Raw genomic sequence first — 6,346 nt, 5'->3', positions numbered from 1 at the left:
GAGTACATGTGTTGAATTAAATAAACCGAGCTTGTGTGTTTATTGTTCAGATTTGGTCTTGTTTCCACAAAGTTTAATGCTGCCATTGAATTAAATTCTAGAGAGCTTGTTCTAGGGTTGTTTGAAGGTAAGGGTTAATTGAAGAGCTTGTTTTAATTAATTAAGAAGTATGGGAAACATTGAATGAACATAGTTTGTTGTTCTTTCTTAGGTCAAGTATTCAAGAAAAATTAGTGACTTTGGAATCAACAATCAGTGTTATAACCATGGTGGATCAATCCCTTCTACCGGAAACGTTTCTAGTAATTACTTTAATCTTCTTTTTACATTCTGATTTGCCTTATTCATTTAGAATAATATTTTATTTTTAATTGTTTAAATTTCAAAATACAAACCCCCCAATCGTTTCTTCTATTTATTCTAATTTTTCAAAGGATTAGATCTAACCAATCCCTGTGGATACGACCTTGCTCATCACTATCACAATTCATATTTTTAAGAGCAAGAATTTATTATTTGTTGGATTCGACACCCATCAAATTTTTGGCGCCGTTGCCGGGGATTGGTGTCAAGTATATTTATTCTTTTTATTTATTTTTTTATTCTTTTTTAGTGATTTTTTTTTTTTTTTTGAGTCTTATGTGTTTTCAGGTTTATGACCAGATCTTCTCATCAAGGTGAATTGAAATTTGACTTGGAAATTGATAGAACTATCCATAGGTTGAGAAGAGAAGCTAAGCAAGTTTCAATATAACAAGCTTCGGGAATAGCATCAGGCATCAATATAGCTTCGAACACTCTTTCCAGTCCATTTAGCAATTCAGAAGAAGAGGAAGTCATGGCCATTAATAACAAGACATTAAAGGAATTGGCTGCTCCTGATTTGAACCAACAGTCTTTATGTATTGAGTACCCTAATTTAGATGCTGCTTTTGAGTTAAAATCAGGACTCATACATTTGTTGCCTACTTTTCGTGGTCTTACAGGTGAGGATCCTCATAAGCATTTGAAAGAATTCCACGTGGTGTGTTCAAGCCTGAAACCACAAGGAGTGACTGAAGAACAAATCAAATTGCGTGCTTTTCCATTCTTATTGGTCGATACAGAAAAGGATTGGTTGTTTTACTTACCTCCAGGTTCTGTAACTACATGGACAGGGATGGTCAGATTGTTTCTTGACAAATATTTCCTTGCTTCACGAGCTGCTAGCATCAGAAAAGAGATATGTGGAATAAGGCAGAAAGATATAGAAACTCTTCACGAGTATTGGGAAAGATTTAAACAATTGTTTGCTAGTTGTCCTCAACATGGAATTTCTGAACAACTTCTCATTCAGTATTTCTATGAAGGGTTACTACCTATGGAGAGGAAAATTATGGATACAGCTAGTGGAGGTGCTATAGTGAATAAAACCCCTAGTGCCGCTAAAGATTTGATTTCAATCATGGCTGCTAGCTCACAATAGTTTGGATTCAGACAAGACACCCCTTTGAGAAGGGTGAATAAGGTAAGTATATCTTCCCTTGAAAATCAAATATCCAATCTAACTTCTCTTGTTCAACAATTGGTAGTGGGAAATTTGCAACAAGTTAAAGCTTGTGAAATTTGTGCTGCTACTTGTCATCCAACGGATATGTGTCCTACACTTCAAGAAGATTCTCTAGAGCATGCCAATGTAGTTGGAGGATTCTCAAGCCCACCACAAAAGAAGTATGATCCTTATTCACATACCTACAATCTAGGGTGGAGGGATCATCCCAACTTCAGTTATGGAGCAAGACCACAATTCCAACATTACCAACCTAGACCATATATTCCACCACAACAACCTTCCTCAAGTTCAGGTATGTCTCTAGAAGAAATTGTTAAATCACTTGCAACTAACACACAACAATTTCAACAGGAGACAAGAACAAGCATCAAGCAATTGGAGAATCAAATTAATCAAATAGCAACATTAGTGAGGAGGCTTGAAGCTTAAGGTTCTGGGAAATTGCCTTCCCAAATAGTTGTAAATCCTCGAGAAAATGTAAGTGCCATTACGCTGCAAAGTGGAAAAGAATTTGACATCTCTTTTCAGAATCCTACAAATTCAGACAAGAAGACTCAAAAAGAGGAGGCAGAAAATGAGGCGACAATCTCTTCTAAGGTAATCTCTCAAACAATTGTGCATAATTCTAATAAACCTAATCCTCTTCCTTTTCCTAGCAGGTTATCTAAATCTAAAAAGGAAGATCAAGAAAAGAACATCTTGGAGATTTTTCAAAAGGTAGAAGTGAACATTCCTTTATTGGATGCCATTAAGCAAGTCCCAAGGTAGGCAAAATTTCTCAAGGAATTGTGCACCAACAAGAGGAAGTTGAAAGGTAATGAGAAGGTAAGTATGGGAGAGAATGTTTCAGCCGTCCTTCAAAAGAAATTACCTCCCAAATGCAAGGACCCAGGTATGTTCACTATCCCTTGCAAAGTAGGTAATGTTAAGATTGAGAAAGCAATGTTAGATCTAGGAGCTTCAATAAATGTCATGCTTCTTTCTGTTTATTCATCTTTGAATATTGGTCAATTGAAAGAAACAGGTGTGATTATTCAACTTGCTGATAGATCTAATGTGTATCCTGATGGAGTTCTTGAGGGTGTTTTAGTGCAAGTTAATGAGCTGATTTTTCCTGTTGATTTTTACATTCTGAATATGGAGGACGATGCTTCTCCAAATCTTACTCCAATTTTGCTAGGAAGACCCTTTCTAAAAACAGCAAGGACAAAAATTGATGTTCATGATGGTACCCTTACCATGGAGTTCGATGGGGAAATTGTGAAATTTAATATATTTGATGACACGAGGTACCCTAATGATATTCAATATGCATTTTCTATTAATGTGGTTAATGTTTTTGCACATGAGGCTTTTGAGTTGATACATGAGGGCAAGACAAAGCTAAAGACAAAGGACAAGAAAAAAGACAAGACAAAGGCATTTCAAGACAGAATGGTTGCTAGAAAGCAATTTATGTTTGGACAAAAAGTTTTACTTTACAATTCAAGACTCAAATTAATTCCAGGTAAGTTACGTTCTCATTGGAATGGTCCTTTTGAAGTTACTAGCATATTTTCTTATGGTGCAGTTGAGGTACGAAACCTAAGAACTAATAAGGTGTTCAAGGTCAATGGGCATAGGCTTAAGCCATTTCATGAAGGTTTTCAGGAGCAAACTGCGGATGAAGTGCAATTGAGAGATCCAACTTACATTGATTGAAAAGTGGCAACATCAGGCTAAAGACGTTAAACAAAGGCGCTGCTTGGGGGGCAACCCAAGATGATCAGATTTGCTTTCTCTATCCCTTTTCTTTTTCTTTTCATATGCATTATTTTTTTTTTCTGTGCCATTTTCTTGCATTTAGCCTTACATTGGGGACAATGTAAGTTTTAAGTATGGGGGAGTGATTGCATTTAGAGAGTTTAGAGAGTGCATTTTGAACATGTTAATTTTTTTTATTATTATTGTTATTATTTTTTTTTTAGGATGTCTAGGATGCTTTCCCAATGATATTCAAGGATTCACATGTTATAAACTTAGATTGACTTGAGGTGAGAATGTTATAACATGATTGAACAAAATATTTGCATACTTAGGCTAGAATTGACTCGAGTTTGATTTTGAAGAGTATTAACTTGTGTTGGTAGACCAAAAAACCATTATTGGGTGAGCCTTTGAGATTGAAACGTACATGGCAATCTTGTGTTTTTTTTTTTTTTTGGAGTGATGTTCATTCATGTAAGATTGCTATAAAACTTGCTTCTAATACTAGTCAAAGTTGTAGATTCATGTGCATGCATAAAGATGAAAATGGCATATAGGATTTATAACCACTTGACTTTAAAAGCCAACCTTACAAAATTGACTTTAGTATACCTATTTTGAGCTTATTGTCCTTTTCTTTGTTCAACAACCCTTGTTAATAAGCTGTAAACCATTTTCATTTGTTATCCTTATTTTGTTTACCCGCCTTGGGACTAGTAGAGCATTTGAAATTATTCGATGGGTTTTGAAAGAGATGGTGAATTGAATGAGTGTGGAGATGCTATTGTTGATTTGTTATGATTGTATTATTGATGAAGTGGAAGGTATTTGGGGAATGCTTATGATATTATGTCCTTGTAGCAAAAAAAAAAAGAAGAAGTTTTTGATATTTATCTACTCCTATGTTTTGAGCTACTTAGTAGTAATTGGGGGTTGACAGTATGCTCCTGCATCATCCTTCATGTCAAACAGTGGTTCAAAATATGAGTATGCATATGCACCCTAAGCAATTATTTAGGGGAGTAACTGGGTGTCTTCATCACAAATGTCAACATTCGTGTCAAAATCCAAGTAATGCTTAGAGAAAAAATATATGTTGAAAAAAAAAAGAAAAAAAGAATAAAAAAAAGGTGCAAGGACATAATATATGACATTTTTTAAAGAAATGAATAAGGAAGAAAGAAACAAAGAGTGTTTCATTATTGGTTGAGGTGTTGGGTCCTTCATGCCTAATTAACCCAAGTTGTTTCTAAATGCTCTATTAGTTTCTTAGGTCTTAACTGATATTTTACTCTTGGTAATAAAATAGTTTTGATAATGACTATATGAAAATCAATCTCTACTATATGGATTATATGTATGAGAAAATCAATCTTTAAATCTCTTTGAAGCAAAGTTGTGAAAATTTATATAGGAGAAATGTTGAAGTGTGGTTGAGTGTGTTTAGATTCAAAATAAATATATTTTTGATAATCTCAACTTTCTTTCAAAAGAATCAAAATGAAGAGTTGTTAAGTTTTAAATCTTTTCAAATGGATAGTCGACTATGTGGTTCATTCTATTGACTATGCCTGAAAATAGTCGACTATGCTGTTAAGGATAATCGACTATGCATAAGGATAGTCGACTATGCTGATTTGATCTGTCGACTATTTATGGCTTCTGTCGACTATTTTTGGATCTGTCGACTATCATGTAAGGATAGTCGACTATGGCTTTTCATCTGTCGACTATTTTTGTTCATAAAATTCAAAATACTCTTCATATTTTTACATCTATTGACTATGTCTGTGTCTGTCGACTATGTGAAATTTGTGTTAGAAGATGGTCGACTATGCTTTTTTGTCTGTCGACTATATCTTATTCTGCTTGCAAAAATAGTCAACTATGCATTTTCTTTTATCGACTATATCTTTTGCAAAAAGCTTCCAATGGTCACAAACAGCTACATTTCTCTTCAATCTTTTGGGAAGCCTATAAATAAAAGTAATGGATGATCAAGAGAATGCAAATGGATGGAAAGGAAATTATTTGAGCTTGCATCGTATACACATTTGTATTTATATTAACTGTGCTTTAATTTTCTCTCTTCAAGGCTTTGATCTTCACTTGTAATTATTCATTTCAAGCCTTGTATCATTTTTGAGAGACATTGTAACTAAGAGATTCATCTCTTAGATTCTCTCCAATTGTATACTTCTTGTTTTTCCTAGCTTGTGTAGCTAGAGGGCCTACTTGGTTTAAGTAGGAGGTTGTATTTCCTAGCTTGTGTAGCTAGAGGGCCTACTTGTGTAAGTAGGAGGTTTTAGTGAATTGGTTTAAAATCCTTAGTGGGAGCTAAGGTAATGGATTAGGTTTGGTTTAAGCCGAACCACTATAAATCATTTGTCTCATTTATTCTTCTTCCTTTACATTTGTCATTTTATATGTTCTATGTTTTAAATCACTAAAACCTCAATTGGGTCAAAAAGTTTTCAAGTTCTATCAAGATTTTTAAAATATCCAATTCACCCCCCCTCTTGGTGTGTGCCATAGCACCTCCCGTTCTAACAGTAACCTTTTTCCCTTTTATATCCTACCTTTACCTTAGCCCCATTACAACCTTATTAAAGACCATTGGATTTGTGTATGGCATGTGACATCAGCAACAAAGATTGGATGAACAAGCAAGTTTATGGTAGTAATTGAGCATGAATTGAATGTTGAGTGAATTTTTCCAACCCTTAAACACTTGAGTGAATTATGAGTGACGTGTGAGGATCTACCATACTTGTTGATTGCTTTTTGAATGAAAATCTCTTGTTTATTTTAGTTTGAGTATGTTGAGTGTTTTAGTTCATGACATGTTATAGTGTTTGATTCTTTCGGTTGTCTTTGATTATGATATGTGATATTTTTGGTGTCATTGGGGGAATTAATGTGATTGTCTCATGTCTCGTAGTCTTGCTTGAGGGCAAGCAAAAGCTAAGTGTGGGGGAATTTGATGAGTGCATAATTTCATATATTTATTTCCCTTACATATGGTCTCTTGGGTGAGATTTATGCCTT

The 6,346-nt window shown here is 34.4% G+C and overlaps 1 non-coding gene across 1 annotated transcript; it reads right to left on the bottom strand.

The window, feature by feature from the left end:
- Nucleotides 1-1,207: 1,207 nt before the first annotated feature.
- Nucleotides 1,208-1,314, bottom strand: LOC127793623 (small nucleolar RNA R71). The gene has a single exon (XR_008021463.1). It is a non-coding gene; the product is annotated as a small nucleolar RNA R71 (small nucleolar RNA).
- Nucleotides 1,315-6,346: the final 5,032 nt, after the last annotated feature.

The sequence above is a fragment of the Diospyros lotus genome, chromosome 1, assembly GCF_014633365.1.
Source record: "Diospyros lotus cultivar Yz01 chromosome 1, ASM1463336v1, whole genome shotgun sequence".
Taxonomy (NCBI): domain Eukaryota; kingdom Viridiplantae; phylum Streptophyta; class Magnoliopsida; order Ericales; family Ebenaceae; genus Diospyros; species Diospyros lotus.
Note: the sequence above shows the minus strand (reverse complement) of the source record. Positions and strands in the feature narration are given on the sequence as shown.